Below are 17,440 nucleotides of genomic sequence, written 5' to 3' on the forward strand. Positions count from 1 at the left end.
CCTTCTATTCCTTTGTTGTAATTTCCTTTATGTTGTTCTTATATTTTGTTGTAGATCTAGTATTGTTCCTTATACTTTCTTCCAATTCAATAAGAGGTAATTCATAATAATTGTTCTTCTTTGCTTTTCTATTGTTGATCTCTTGTTTTTGTAGTTGTAGATTCCTTTAATTCTTGCATTTAATAATGTTTACTCCTCTTGCACTTTATGTGTTTGTTGAAATGTCTCTTTTAGTTTTAGTATAGATTTTGTTCCTCTTGGCCTAGGTAGAGTAATTAGTGACACTTGAGTTATCTAATTCCTTTGTTGATTGATAATTGGAGAGATTGCTAATTGGTTTGGAGTGCACTAAAGCTAGTCTTTCCTTGGGAGTTGGCTAGGATTTGTGGCTCAAGTCCATTCATCCACTTGACTTTCCTTTAATTAGTAAGGGTTAACTAAGTGGTAGCAATGAACAATTCTCATCACAATTGAGAAGGATAACTAGGATAGGACTTCTAGTTCTCACATCTTGCCAAGAGCCTTTTATAGTTTTTAGTTTATTTTCATTGCCATTTACTTTTCATGCTCCTTATCCAAAACCCCAAAATAACTCATAACCAATAACAAGACACTTTATTGTAATTCCTAGGGAGAACGACCCGAGGTCCAATACTTCGGTTTATAAATTTTAGGGGTTTGTACTAGTGACAAACAATCTTTTTGTATGAAAGGATTATTGTTTGGTTTAGGAACTATACTTGCAACGAGAATTCATTTGTGAAATTCTAAACCATCAAAAATCCGTTCATCAGCTGGTGATAACTCGATTCGGCATCCCAGAAGCCGTTGTCTCTGATAACGGGACGCAGTTCACTGATAAGAAGTTCGTGGAGTTCCTCACCGGTCTGGGCATAAAGCAGAAATTCTCCTCCGTAGAGCATCCCCAGACGAACGGCCAAGTTGAGGCCGCAAACAAGGTCGTATTGCTGGGCCTCAAGAAGCGGCTGGATAATAAAAAAGGTGCATGGGCCGACGAACTCACCTCAGTTCTCTAGTCTTACCGAACAACCGAGCAGTCACAGGAGAAACCCCTTTCTGCCTGACATACGGGGTGGACGCAATGATACCCGTAGAGATCGGCGAGTCGAGCCCACGATTACTTCTGAAGGGAGTAGAGGAAGCTGTAGAAAAGGACCTAGTAGACGAGGCTAGGGAGATGGCCCATTTGTCAGAAGTAGCACTAAAGCAAAGAATGGCCTTACGCTACAACACCAAAGTGCTCAGGAGAGAATTTGAACAAAATGACCTCGTCCTGCAACGCAACGACATCGGGCTGCCGACTCAAGGGGAAGCTAAACTGGCGGCAAACTGGGAAGGCTCTACAAGGTCAAAGAGGTGATTGGCAAGGGCGCCTACAAATTGGAGAAGCTCGATGGCAAGGAAGTGCCGAGAACTTGGAATGCAGGTAACTTGAGAAGATTTTATTCTTAGCTCAAACACGCTGATTAGACTATCTGATGAGCTCAGTGATTTACTTTTGTTAAGTACTTATCATGGCAATAGACTTGTTTAACTTTCGATTAATGTTTACTTGTCAAAATTACTTTCCCATTTACTTTTCCCCATTTATGCTTCCCACGACAACAAGTTCTTTATAATACATGTTAAACGGGACAACGATACGGTGCCTCGGGACTGATCACCCCGGGAGCCAACTAAGTTAATGCCATAACAAACAGCTACAGTAATAGTAAAGCCACGACTTGGCTTCGCCAAATTACTAACACAACGGTAAACAAATACGGGCGACAAGCCAATACCAATAAAACGGTAATAAAAAAGAACGAAAATGCTCTACCAGATAAGCAGAGAAAGATGATAATCACAAGCCGACCAAGCGACTACTAAAATATATCAAAAAGTTAGTTCCACAAGTTCTACAACAAAATCACAAACTCCATATAAAGGTACAAGAGATCATTTCTTGGGCATGTCGACAATCTTGCCATCCTTGATTGTTTTAAAGACCCCAATAGCCGATGTGTCGAAGTCAGGGGCCACGATCTTCACCTGGGCTTTAAGAGCCTCTTCAGTCATCATTATGGTGCTTTTTCCCTGCTTCACGGTCTCTTTGTACTTCTTCTTAAACTCCTCAACTTCGGCCTGAGCAGTCTTAGAAGACGAGGCGGCCGCATCGCGTTCTTTCTCCAAAGCAGCCACCCGACCCTGTGCCGCGTTGAGCTGACTCTCCAAGGTCATCTCCCGCTCGGTTAGTCGGGAAACAGTCGCATCAGAGGTCTTCAACTTTTCCTCGGCAGATTTGGCCTTCTTCTCGACAGCTTTAAGTTTTTTCTCTGCTTCGGACAACTGCTCCCGAAGTGTTTCCACTTCAACCTTGAATTTGTTATTGGCTTGAACAGAAGCCTCGAGTTTCCTCTGCACAGACTGCATCCCCGACAACTCAAACTCGGCCATCTGGGCTATGGCGGCGCCTCGAAGAAGAGTGCGATACATCCACCTCGCCTAACCAGGAAGGTCGGAACCATGGAAATATTCCTCCGTTCCGGGAAGCAACTGGGAGTCTATAAAGTTCCCGATATCGAAATTCCTCTCCATCACGGTGAGGGCTCCTTCAGGGCTAGAGGACGACTTAAGCCTTTTGGGGTTGTGAATAACCTTCATGTCATCCTCCTCGGCTTGTGGATTGGAGGTCGCACCCCCAGTATCGACCACCTCCTCGCGAACAGGAGAGACATGCGCCTCGTCCACGTTGCGGTCCGGCATCTCGACGTCATGGGGTGGAGACTCCACCTTGCTCTTGTCCTCAAGTGGGGCATCCGACTTCCCGGCCGTTTCTCCATCGCTCTCCTCCAAAAAAGTCTTGTACAAACTCTCAAGTCCTGTCACTTCGGCAGACATTCCCACTACAACAAAATAAGCAAACAGGTTAGTCGTGAAATCGGCGTAACAAATCAAAGCAACAGTAACGCAAGAAATACAAGTTAGGGCTACTCACAAATATAATTTTTGGCGACCTCCCGGTCATCCATAAGAAGGTGGGGATTTACATGGTTTCTCCCAAAAATGGCTAACAACACGTCGGCAATCTTTTTGTCCACAGCGGACATTCCCTTGTAAGTCACCTTAATAAAGGTGTTGGACCCCGCCCCGAAACTCCAATACGTCGGGATGAGGCGTTCCCCTTCTAACGACAGCCAGAAGGGATGGTGGCCTTTGACTGGACGCACCTTAAAATACTTGTCTTTATACCCATGGTAAGAGTCCTCGAACAAGCCAAAAATCCTCCGACCCTGGACAGATCGGAAGGACATGAACCCTTTCCTCGCTTTCCCTTCTTTGGAAGGATTCGTGAGGTTGAAGAAATAAAGGAAAACGTCGACAGACACCGGCAACTCTAAGTATTCACACACCATCTCGAAACAGCGGATGGAAGCCCAACTGTTCGGATGCAGCTGCGATGGCGCCACGGAGATCCGGTTAAGGAGCTCCATTTGAAAAGAAGAAAAAGGAATACGAACCCCCACTTGGGTGAACATTGACTTGTAAAACCAAATCTAATCGGCAACTCGGGGAGAGTTGAAGTTGAGTTCGTATAGCCGTTCGTTGGGGGCGGGAACGAAAACTTCGTAGTTGGCCTCCTCGTCAGACCCGCCGCACAAGTACTCGGCTTGGCTGAACTCGGTAAGCTCCTCCTCGCCCATCTGGTTCGGGGAGTCTTTTACGTCGGAGGTCACCCAAGCGTACGGGTCGTAACCCGTGTTGGAGGTGGAAGCTCGTGAGACGATGCGAGGCATACCTACAGTGGGGGCACCACTCGGTTAGTCTACGAGGTCGGGAGTTTGGAAAAGGCTCAGAAACTACATTTATCCTATTCAATAACTAAAATTAAGCATGGCCGAAGCAGATTCCAAGTAAAGGCCTAAAAAGCTAATGCCTTGGAATGGTAACCCCCCTAACGCACCTACTTAACGCTAAGGTCATCCAGCACACAAATTAAACCAGAAAAGCAACATGCATACAGAAGAATTGATAATGAAGATAAAATGAACATGAAACAGACGGCAGGGATGAATGCTTACCAGAATTGATGGTGATGATTCGAAAAGGAGTGAAAAGGGGCAAATGCACAAGGACGCAGGAATGACAGCAGGAAATTTGGAGAGGAGAAGACACAGATGGGAAGAACAAGAGAATGAAATGGAAGCAAAGTGGAAAACTAATTAGGGATTAAGAAACTGACTCAAAAGGCGCGAAAGGCGAAGGGCAAAATAGACTTTGCACGTAGGGTATTGAAATAACCCATTATGAGCATTTAATGCCTAGCGCGAAGAACAAGGCGACGAACGGTTATCCCCAGCAACAAACAGACACGCGCACAAGAGGCATGTCCCCTCCACGAGTGGCCGACCTAACAACAACGCTCAAAGAATGACATAACACGCCAAGCAACAACCCTCACGGCCATTGCTGGCGCGTTGGGGTACTGTTACGGCCTGGCCAGAACAGCTTGTGGACCGACCCGACCCATAGACCACCTGACCCAAATGGTCGGGTGCGAGACGCTCAGCCTCCGACCCGGACAGGTGTCCTTGACAACTCTCCACTACAGCTGTATGAGAAAGGTTCGAGGAAGGTAGGTCTGCTCTTGCGGGACCCACTTCTGACAAAGTATATATGGGGAGGGTCCTACCCCTCCCCCAAGGTACGACACACATCACTTTATCCCTTTTTTGCCTGCACACTCAACTGACTAGAGCGTCGGAGTGTCTTTGCAGGTGACACCCCCTCCACACGAAGAGCTCGGGACGTCGGCTACTTCAGCTTCACCCCTTATGACTCGGAACCAGGCCGCACCCCACCTATCAACCCGAGGATTCTTTCCGAACTGTCCAGTATCCGACTTACCGAACAGTTAGTAATTTCAAGTTGATGATTTTTACTTTTCTGTTATAAGATCAATGTGAAATCTGTTGAGAACTGACTAGTAATATGGGTTGGATCTTTTAACACTTATTAGTGTCGAGAGGAAAATCTTTAACCAAAGTATAGATTTACTTTGTTTTTCATTTATGCTCTATGGCAATTTAATATTAATTTTAATGAGCAATAATGTTTAGAATATATAAAAATCAGTTAAAATAGTCTAAATTTACTTTATTTAATATTTATTAATTGTAAATGTTAAGTAAAATAAATTTAAACCTTTTTTTCTAATTTGGACTGTAATTTAACGTAATTTTATTAAATATGAATACTTAATCATTTAAAACTTAGATTTGATTTTTACTTGGATTTCTCTTTTACTATGTTTTGGGGTTTGCACTTTGCAGATCTAACTTTTCTATCATGGTATTCTATCTTTAATTTTTATTTTTAACTTTCATTTTAGAAATATTAAAAGAACTTTAAGAAAGGCAAAGATATTAGCTTATTAGGGAAAGCCAACACATAAATTTACTCTTGTCGCATTCTTCATTGCTTACAATTTATATCAATGTATAATCCAACTTAGAAAACTATTGGAAAAGCTTTACATCCATGTAAAAAATACATGAATGTTATTCAAGTAACTTCTTTCATTCGCGCGTTCCCTTACCCCACAGTCGTTTGTTATACACGCACCTCGTATAACGTATATAACATAAACCTTTCCTTCGTAATAAACTTTTTTGAACGTAAACCTTTCTCAACGTAAACCTTGTTCTCTTCTCGCGTTTTCCTTCTTCTTCTTCTTCTTCTTCTTCTTCTTCAACCTATCTCTGCGTTATGGATCTGGATTGACTTTGACGTAATTAGCTTCGTCGTTCTTCTTCTTCTTCTTTGTTTTTTTCTTCGATCTGGAATTTTGAATTGAAATAATGAATGAATCAACTTCAAATCAGTTGAATGAGTGCGATTTGGATTATTCTTTGGAAACGCATCAATTTGATGAGGTTTGGATTATTGAATTTTGAATCGAATTCAATGGAATGCAATTGCTAGTTTTATTTGAATTGAATTGAATAGACGGAGGTGATCTAAATCTGAATTGAATTGAATTGATACTATGTAAATTGTAGACAGAGTTGTTTCGAATTTGGTTTTGTATGATGGATTATCTTTCGTTTACTGTTAGTAACCTTTCGGTTCGGTGAGTATCAAAGAATTGTTTCACTGTTAATGACTTTTTTGGTTTACCGTGCAGACCAGCTGTGTTGTGGATGAAAGATTTGTCCCAAAGGTGGAGATGATTTTTGAGACACTAGAAGAAGCTGCAAAGTTTTATAAACATTATTCCAAACTTGCCAGTTTTTCTACCAAAATAAGGAACACGACTCGGGATGGCGACAAAATTAAGAATCAACTAATTGTATGCACCAGAGAGGGGAGGTGGAAATCCAAGATATCTCCAACTTTGAAGACAAACCCCTCAGCTGTGTTAAACTGTCCAGCCAGGATTTATGTACACATAATGAAGGACGTCGGTGTTTGGACAATTTTAAAAGTTGTTCTAAATGACTCACGTCCTTGCTGTTCAGAATGGGCAGAGATGCTCAAACAACACAGAGAGCTTAGCATGTTTATGCACCGCACCATTGAAACCCATGAGGAAGCCGAAATCAGACTGAGCAAAACTTACCAATCATTTGTGGTAGCAGCTGGCAGCCACCGTGAACTAGGTTTTATAGAAAAAGACGTGAGAAATTACATCACAAGGGAAGTACGGAATATTTTCAAAGAAGACGATGCCAAAGAATTTGGGAAGTAACTAGTAAGAATGAAAGAGAAGAACCAAAATTTCTTCTCCGAGCTCAACCTTAAAGGCGATCAGTGCATTAAACATGCATTCTGGGCTGATGCAAGAAGCAAGGCTGCATTTGAGTATTTCGGAGACGTGGTTTCATTTGACACCACCTATAATACAAACATGTATTTCGCTCAGTGATATATATTTTCATATTCTGTGAATGTATATATTTTGGTTCACCACGGTTTAAGTGTGCTTATTTATGCAGGTACAATTTGGTTTTAGGTTCTTTTATTGGCGTGAATCACCATGGCCAGTCTACACTTCTTGGATGTGCGCTGATAAAAAATGAGGACATTCAATCATTCAAATGGCTATTTGAGTGTTGGTTACATTGCATGGGAGGGAAGGCACCAAAAGGCATTCTTACTGATCAATGCGCATCGATTCATAGGGCAATTGAGCTATGCATGCCAACAACAATTCATCGCTGGTGTATCTGGCACATCATGAAGAAGATCCCAAGCAAACTAAACGGCTACAAGGGACACATTGATATTGAACAAAAGATGAGCCATGTTGTTTGGAACTCGTACACAAAAGATGCATTTGACAGAAACTAGAACGATTTCCTCACAAAATATGGCCTTGGAGGCAACAAATGGCTTTCGGGTAATTGAGGTTTCAATTCGAATTATTTTCATGCACAAATCTTTTTTTTCTCAAAGCATGCATTGTTTTCGGTTCACCACACCTTATGGGTTCGGTTTGTTTTGCAGAGCTGTACAAGGATCGGCATATCTAGATTCCAGTTTACTTGGATCACCACTTCTAGGCCAGGATGAGAAACACACAAAGGAGCGAGAGCATGCATTCATTTTTCAACAAGTTCATCACACGGAATAGCTCCTTGAGATAATTTATGAAGCAATACGATAATTGCCTAGCAAGCAGAGAGAGAATTCGATGCTGCAGATTTTCACACCGTGATACCGTGCGCAACAAAATCAGCAATAGAGGCACAGTTTCAGCATGTATATACCCATGAGATATTCAGGGAAGTTCAAGCTCAATTCAGAGGTAAAGTGAACTGTATCACAAGATCAATGCATTCCACCCTAGGTTTCACAACATATGAAGTCATAGAGTAGGTTTCCAACTCCACATTCAACAAGTTTATTATCACCTACGATTTAGTATCACGAGATTTAAAGTGCCATTGCTTTCTGTTTGAGTCTAGGGGCATATTGTGCCGCCATTCCCTAAGCATCCTAAGCTTTGAGCGGGTGGATAACATGGCACCGAAATACATATTGGAACGCTGGAGCAAGAACATAAAGAGGAGGCATACACACATCAAGAGCAGCCAAGATGAACCTCTACTGGAGCTGAGAAGTAAGAGATTTGATGAATTGGTATTTCGGTCGCACAATATATGTGAATTTGTATCCGAGTCTGAAGAGTTGACCAGAATTCTGCACTGAGCATTTGACAAGGTCATGGCGGAGATGGAAGAATATCAAGAGAGAAGCAAAGGAAAAAATTTGTTAACCTACGAAAAAGTGACATTAAGCAATGTGAATGACCTTCAAAGCCCACCACGTGTCAAAACAAGAGGTTGGCCCAAGAACATACTTGGATCAAACCTAGAAAAAAGACAGCTCCAAGCGAGGTAAACTTGACTTGCTTTTGATTAGTTAAAAATTCAATTGTTCATTTTGCTAATATAGAATTAATTATGTCTTTTGTAGTTGAACCTTTTAGACTCCGCATCATCTATTCAGTCAAGCTCCACTCTTTACAATGCACCAGATATGAATTATCCAAGAGAGGATTGTACAAGTTTTTATTAATGTAAATTTTTGTTCACCCATGAGCAAATTTCGGTTCACCATGGTTATAGCAGGGTTAATTTCTGACTGTTGTTAGTGTTTAATGAATAGTCACTTTTTTTGTGAAATTCTATATCGATATATGCAATTTTTCGATTCGTTTAGTGTATTAATTTCTAATTTGAATAATTAGAATTTGTCTTAAGAAACGGGAATCAAGTGTAGCGCTAGTTACATTTTTCGTGTGATTAATTAAACAAAAATTATTAAAAACATCTAAAAGAGTAACATAAATATTTTTAACTTAGGGTTCAGGCTTAGGATTCAGGGTTCAGGGTTTAGGGTTTAGAGTTTAAGGTTTAGGGTTTTAGGGGTTTAAGATTCAGGGTTCAGGGTTTGATGATTAGGGTTTAGGGATTAGGGTTTAGGGTTTAAGGTTTAGGGTTCAAGCTTCAGGGTTCAGGGTTTAGGGTTTAGGTTTTGGGTTTAGGGTTTAGGGTTTAAGATTTAGGGTTTTAGGGGTTAGGGTTCAGGGTTTAGGGGTTTAGAGTTTAGGGTTCAGGTGTTTAGGAAACTGAATTCTGATAGAAACATTTTTTAGTAATTAGCTCTCAGAATTTCTGTACAGTGTGTTTGCATCTTTCGGTTCAGCTACTGTATAAGTTTCGGTTCACTATATTTTTTGGTGTTACTAATGTATTGGTAAATACACTGATTGCAATCATTGAGAACCTGGAATAAAACAGCAGCCAGACAATTCTAAGAGATTTATAAATTAACATCTCAGATGAGTACATTGAATACATTGAAAAAAGTATTGAGATATACATCAATATTCACATTACTACATTAATATTCACATATAAATATTGTCAAATACAACCAGTGAATTACACTATATCCTATTTACTATCTAAATCCCTAGTTGTGAATTCACAATAAGGGCTAGAGAGGGCAGCAGATGGCTTTGGCAGTCTTATTGCTTCAGATTCCCAAATCACTTGCTCTCTGAGTTTATTCATTTCATGCAACAGAAGATTTGGACCATATTGGTATTTGAAGTCATCAATCTCTTTCTACATTTCAATTGAAAGGAGATTAGTTACATAAGAAATGAACCCAACTGAAATAAAAAAAGAAAGAAGTTTATTAATTTTAGAAAGTACTTACTTGTGTCCAAGCTCTATATTTATATCTCTTCCCACTTTTGATCTTTTGTGGATCAATTGTTTCGAGCCATTTCATGACATATATTCCACAATCATAGCTATGCAAGAATTGAGTATAATATGATTAATATTATACAAAATAAAATACATTAAATATAGCACTATAGAAGAGAAAGATTCTTACTTTGTACGTTGACCATTCAGTTGGATATACTCTGCTTCTTTTCTCAGTCCATCTTCTATTAAGGGTTCGCCCTAGCATAAACCCTCATCTGAGAAATTATTAATCCCTGAAAGGGACACAAAAATTAAAAAAAAAAGCATCAATAGTGAATTGAACTCATTTCATGTACTAAATTATTTGAATAATTTACAAGAAAAATAACTTACAACAAATTTATTTAGCATCACTCTTGATTCAGGTATATATTTTTTCGGCTTATTGATAGGGTTAAGCACGTAGAATTTCTTTTTCTTGACATCAACAATCCACAACCACCAATGAGCTCCGTTGCAAATTGGTACAAATAGCTGAATTGTGGGTAAATGATAGAATATTTCAGTAGAAACAAATAACAAAATGAGAGAATTATTGAAGACTTTTTAGAAATTACAACTTACAAATGGATGTGAAGCAAGTTTTCTTTTGTCAAGAAACTGGCGGTAGTGGACATAATGCTCAATATCAAACCGGTATGTCTTGTTTGTCGTTTTATCAATGTACTCCATGCCATGTGTTCTCAACATAAAATTCTGCAAAATGAAGATTAGTTAAATTAAATTCCCACCGAATCGAACACAATTCATATGCTGACTATGACGTGAAAAATATTCAATCATGAAGAAAAAGGTTTTCTTCATGCAAAAGAACTCAATAGACCACATAAGAATCAGGTGAATCAATATTAACATTTTGATTGAACTGAACAGGAATCAGTAGTGAATAAGAAATTTATCTTACCACAATATCTAGCGGCACAATGTATATTTGTTCCTGATACCGCCGAACTTTGATTTGGTTGAGAATCATGCTATGTATATTGACAACCTACACGAAAAAAAGTTATGAGATATACTGTATAAGAGTGTTTAGAAAAATTATTATTGTTAAATCAATTGGGAAAGAATTTACCGAGGCATGCACTTATTCTCCGGACATTAGAGACATGAAATATTCTCTTAACCCCTCATAAAGCGCCTCATGTTTCAAGACAAATATTGCATCATATTTGTTGCTACTATCTTCTGTCTTTTTTACATGTGTCATCCAATGATAACACTTTTCGATCAACTCCTCTGAGATTTTTATTTTTTTCTGGAGTTTTTAAAACTGTAGCAGCTGGCAAGGGTGTCTCAGAAGTTGTTGCCGTCACTCCAGCATCTACCACCGCCTCTGCTAGGACTTCAAGCTGTGAAACAGGCGGCTCAGAGGGATCAGTTGATTGAGATGCTGGTGGACTTATCCCAAGGTTAAAGGAAGGCATATCATCTTTCCTTTGGCGAGGTTGCTGTTCTTCTTCGATAGAACTACTGCATTAAACAGATAACACTTCAAAAATAACTCATTTAAATTAATAAAAAGAACTTTTTTTTTTCAACTTACTCATCATCAGAAATTTCATAGAAATGGTCATCTTTCAATAATTCTTTAATAACAGAACTCGTAAGAGAGAACGCAGGTTTTGGCTCTGTTTTCTTCGATGAAGATATCTTGACAGCCTGCTTTTTAGGTTCCGAAGGACAGCTATAAGAAACAGAAGAGATAAAACTTACAATTAAAACATGTAATGAAGCGAAATTATTGGGATTTGTATAAGCAGTGAAACTTACACATTAACATCTACTTCTTCTTCCGATTGTTGCACTGTTGCTTTTTTGCTGGGCTGGTGTTGTGGTTCCAAAGGGCTACTGCATTAATAGATGTTGAAGTGATTTAAAATACCCCTAAATCCTAAACACACTATCTATCAAGTGATTTAAAATAACTAAATCCACTGAACCTAAAATAAGCAATGTGGTGAATAATGGTAAAGTTTACAATTCAGGTTGTTGTTGTTGTTGATGTTGTTGTTGTAGGGATGCTGTATTAAACGGCAAATATTTCAGTAATGATTTAAAATTAGCAAGCCACAGAACCGAACAAGATTCATGTGGTGAATAAATATTTATAAACTTACTCTTTATCAGAGGTTTGTTGTGTTTGACTTTCGGGAGGGATATAGATAAATTCATCATTGATCTACTCTTCCTGAAGTGAAGTTGGAAGAGACAATGTAAGAGGATTTCTAATGAATGTAAACAAAGAAGAAGTTAATGTTGAATAATTATAATTTGTTCTAAGAAATGGGAATGCACACATTGAAAAGCTCACATGTTCAAAGGTTCAAAATGAGTTTCTTGTTGAACCAGAATAATTTGTAGCTCAGAATTGGGTGTAGCACTAGTGACATTTAAACACATTTTCTGTGAGATTAATTAAACAAAATTTAATTACCTAAATCTGATAGAGTAACATAAATACTTTTAACTTACACTAGTGGACTTTTTAAAGTCTTTCTTGGATGAATTTTTTTTTTCTAAAATATTTTACCGTGGATTATGGGGTATTTTTCCTAAAAAAAAGATACAAATTAAAATTAGAAACTAAGATTAAAAGCAGAGGTCTAGAAACACATCAAATTCATTTTTGAAAACCACTAAACCGAAAGTAAAGAGTGCAACGAATCTGGTATTGTCTTGGGCATTTACAGACGGTGCGCAGCTTCCCTGAGTCTGCAAGACTGGTTCACTTTCCAGATTTATAGTTGGTAGTCTAACCAAGATAAATAAGTATTATTAATTGAATCTAGAGGAATTACAAAAGGTTCTAGCAAAAGTAAGCAAAGAAACGAAAAAAACTTGGCATAAGAAATTGAATCTTACGTCTGAGAGGATTCATTTCGTTCCTCTGTTGAGGCAAACTGATCCGGAGTAATGTGTGTTGACTGAGCTCCATCATTTCTTTTTTTTTATCTTTTTTCTCTTATCGTCTCCAAGGCTTGCCTTCTTCTTTCTGCAGCATTATCTTTTTTTTGTTCAGTTCTGAAAGTTCATAAAATAAGTATCAACACACCTAAAATGAAAGTATCAATAAAAGAAAATCTGATTCGAGAAACTTACTCCCTGTTAGATTGGGTTTGTTTTTCTGCCAACCTTTGTGGTTGTTTTCTTTTTATTATGGGTGTTTTCTCAAGTTTTTTTTCTCTGTAAGACAAACAAATGCATCAAATTTATAACCGAGAAAAATATAAGCAAGAACAAGAAAATAACAATCAATTCAACCAAACTGACAAACACCACCGAACCGAAAATAGTTAAAAGGCAGAATCGAAAATTCGAAGAACACCTAATCGAAAGAAATTCATTTGCTGAACAATACTTACTGGCTTTCAGATTTGCTTGTGCTCTATGAATTTGTCGGCACATGCTTCTTCTTTTTTAACCACCTTCGATGGTTGTTTTCTTTTCTTTGTTCTGGTTTTTTCGATTTCTTCTTCTCTACAATACATAAGAACAAGTGTATAAGAATGAATTTAAGCAAATACAAGTTAAATGAAATCAATATGAACATTAAACTTACTGGTTTTCGAATTCACTTTTGCTTGTTGAATCCGTGGAAATGCTTTCAGTTTCAGTTGTTGATTGTGAATCATTCTCATCAACCACATTCATTTGTCTTGCTCTCTTTGCCAGTGGTGTTTTGTCGGATTCAGATTGAGATTCAGATTCAGAAAATCTTTCTTCTTGCGAGGAAGAATCGAGATTGACAATTTTCTTTTTAATTTTCTTTCCCTTTTCTTTTTTATCCAACTTTTTTGTTTCTGTTTTTTCATTCTTTTTTTCTTTTTTTTTGTACAGAAGTCCCTAAAATAGAAATAAGGAGTCAATTATTTAATGAGAAATATAGTAACAACCATTTAATCAACATGAGCAAACAACTTTATCGAATGATACTAATGTGCTGAATAAAAAACCATAGAACATGATGATTATTTAATGATCAAAGAAACATTTTTACATGCACAAGGACTCAATTGAACACAGTAAGAATCAGGTGAAGCAAAGGGAGCGAGCCCACCGAACCGAATAAGGTTTATATGGTGAACAATTGCCAGTAGGACAAATAAATTAATTATAACCTAAAACAGAAGTTTTTTTAGTTAGTAGAGATTTTAAAAGCATTTGAAACCAAATTTTAGGGGAAATTTTAGTAGAGTATTTACTAATGGTTCTGTTGCTTCTCTAGAAATCCGTTCAACCATCATTTGCTTTGTCCAATGTGCCACTCAAGGTGTTGGGGGAGCCTCAGGTGCAAATGGGCGAGAGAACTTGGTTTCGTAAAAGTATATCAGCATCAACACGAAAACACAGCCATCAACAGACTGTTTCTTCCCCTTTCTTTTGTTTTCAACTTTTTTCATCAAGAAGTTGAGCACATGTTTTACCCAATGCCATTTTCAAATGTTGTCCACATGAAAGATTGATGGCTTGTGGATTGGAGAGGCCACACTTACTGTTGTGAGCAGCAAGAAGCACTTTTGTATGAAGACAACAAAAGTCTTCTTGAACTTTTTCTGGTTCTCCTCCCCTTCTATGCTCATATCCAGTACATTCCTTGTCAAAGTGGCCAAGAAAATATTTTTGACGCTGTCAAATATTTTCTTATCTTCTGGATTCAGGTTGTTGTAATCAACCTTATAATCAAAACGATTACCTACAATATTTTAGTAGCACAAATCAGTCAAAAAGGCTCAGTTTAATTTTCTGTAAACCAATGAATTGAAAATAAGCAGTAAGTGGAAAGTGTATTACCTCCATTGGTTATGCCTAGAGCAGCGGCTACTTTTCGAAGAGTTATGTATATTCTGCCCTGGAGAGTTTTCAAGCATGCTTTTTCTTCATCAAAGTGATCAATCAATTCTCTCAATAGCGCATGAGAGAAATTCATTTCTGGGACATGTGCCAGGCCACCAAATCCCATTTCTTCCACTATATCTTTCTTTTCTTGAGTCATATCCCTGTACATTGTTGCCATTACCTTTGTTTGGCATCTACAATAATGAGTTTTCTGCAAGTTTTAAAACAGAATGTGAGGATATATTTATAATACAAAATAGATATTATTCGAATGAAAGAGGATAAATATATTTAATTTGCTTACGTTATAATGTGCCTTCTCCTTCATTTTTGCCATTGTCTTGTTCTGTTTTGCTGTAATGAAAAGGTTTGGTCAATACTTCACTCAATACACCAATAAGCACAAGCATGTATATCTTAATCAAGTCAATTAAAATGCCACAAGCTACCGAACCAAAACTCATTCATGCACAGAACCAAAATCACAAAGGTCACCATACCAAAAAACGTTCATGTAGTTAATAAATGATGATCAACTTTCAATCAACAAGAATAGTATTCCTCTATGCAAAAGAAGTACTGAAGATAGTAACAATCATTTTCAAAACTCTAGTTAAACTATCCACACAAATAAGAACAAGCACATATATCTTAATCAAATCAACATCTTCCAGAAGAAAAGTTTTTCAAATTTCATCAATTAGGTGTTCTTTCAAAATGACATTTGTAGATTGGTTTCTTTAAAAACTCTTACTGAAACTTGATATCTTTCTTTAAGTATCAAGGTCAACTACCATTCATGCTGAAATCTATCTAATATAATGAGACAATTTTACAGTAGTATGCCTTATTAAAATGAAAGAGTTGTCTCTAATGTCAATTGTCCTAAACAAAACTTATTGAATACATCAACAAGCACAAGCATGTATATCTTAATCAAGCTAATTAAAATGCCAGAACCTACCAAACCGAAACTCATTCATGCACAGAATCAAAATAAAAAAGGCCACCGAACTGAAAAACTTTTATGTGGTTAATAAATAATGATCAACTTTCAATCAACAAGAATAGTATTCTTCCATTCATAAGAAGTACTGAAGATAGTAACAAAGCTCTAGTTAAATATCCACACCAATAAGAACAAGCATGTATATCTTAAAGCCCTAGTTACACTAAATTGAAAGAAAATAACAACAAATTTCATTCCAAGGCCTAGTTATACCGTAAAAATCATTCACAATAATTTAATCTACTAAACGAAGCAAATCAAACCAGTAAAACGAAAATGAAGTATTTCTTCATGCAAAAGAAGTACTGAACTGAATGAAAAAAATAATAAATTTCATTCCAAAACCTAGTTATACTGTAGAAATGCATGCACAATAGTTTGATCTACTAAATGAAGAAAATAAATTCAGTAAACCTAAAATGCAACTAGGAGAAATGCGACATTGCAAGATTTCATATGAACAGTAGTTTTTTTCATACCTTTTGTAGTCTGTGATGCTGTTTTCGTTCTTTTTTTGTTCTTCCTTGCCAAATTTTCTCTCGATTCTGCTGGAGTAGTGGTTTTCGTAAAAAACTTGACTGAAATTTGAGTGATTTTTAGAGATATTTGAAGAGACAAAACGGTTTCGTGTGTGTTGTAGAAGAAGGAATGTTTCTTCATAACGAAGAGCGAATGAAGAGTCGTTTCGTTTGTATGGGACGCATAGAAATCACGTTTATTTAATGAGATTAGAAGCACATTATTTATTTTTAGTTTTGACCAACTTGGTTACATGGTTATATAGAAAAAAAAACTAAAAAAAAAGAAAAGAAAGTAGACTTCAATACATAATAGTTTGAATGGTTGACAATAACGAAATCCAATAATAATATCAGATTACAAAAGATTTTGGGATTAATGCATGTTGATAATATTTACTCTCTGTTCATTATACAAGTCATATTTATAGTATCAACCCCGCTACGTTATTAACAGTATTTCTGCCAATTTCTGTCAACTCTTATTTATAACTGTGTTTAATGGAAATATTTTTGTGGATATGTTTAATAAAAATGTCTTTTTTATGACTGTGTTTAATGGAAGTGTCTTTATAAAAAAAAATTTAGATGTGCCTCTTTATATATGTGTTTAAAATATAATAATTAATTATTGTTGACAATAAATTAGCAGATAATATGTTGGTACCTATATTTTTTCTTATAGTATATACCTTCCATGATTCTATCATGCTTTTGATTATATTTTGTATTTCTCCTTTCTTAAATTAAGCATGCCTCAATATCTAAGTTCATTAAAATAGATAAATTTTTAATAAGATTAAGCGTTGACAGATGATATTTTAGGAATGATTTTATTATTCTAATTGTCTCTATAATTTTATTAAATTTTCAATTTAATATATATATATTAATTAAATTTTTATACTATTTTTAATTTTATAATTAAATTATTTTTAATATTAAAAATAATTTAATTATAAAATTAAAAATAGTATAAAAATTTAATTAATATATATATATTAATTAAATTTTTATACTATTTTTAATTTTATAATTAAATTATTTTTAATATTAAAAATAATTTAATTATAAAATTAAAAATAGTATAAAAATTTAATTAATATATATATATTAATTAAATTTTTATACTATTTTTAATTTTATAATTAAATTATTTTTAATATTAAAAATATTAAAATTAACAAAATATTTATCTGCAAATTAAAGATATTCACAATTAAAAATATATAACTAGATCTATAAACATATAAAAATATTCTACTAATTTAAGAAAAATATAACTA

Source organism: Arachis ipaensis, chromosome B07, assembly GCF_000816755.2.
Source record: "Arachis ipaensis cultivar K30076 chromosome B07, Araip1.1, whole genome shotgun sequence".
In the NCBI taxonomy this organism is placed as follows: Eukaryota; Viridiplantae; Streptophyta; class Magnoliopsida; order Fabales; family Fabaceae; genus Arachis; species Arachis ipaensis.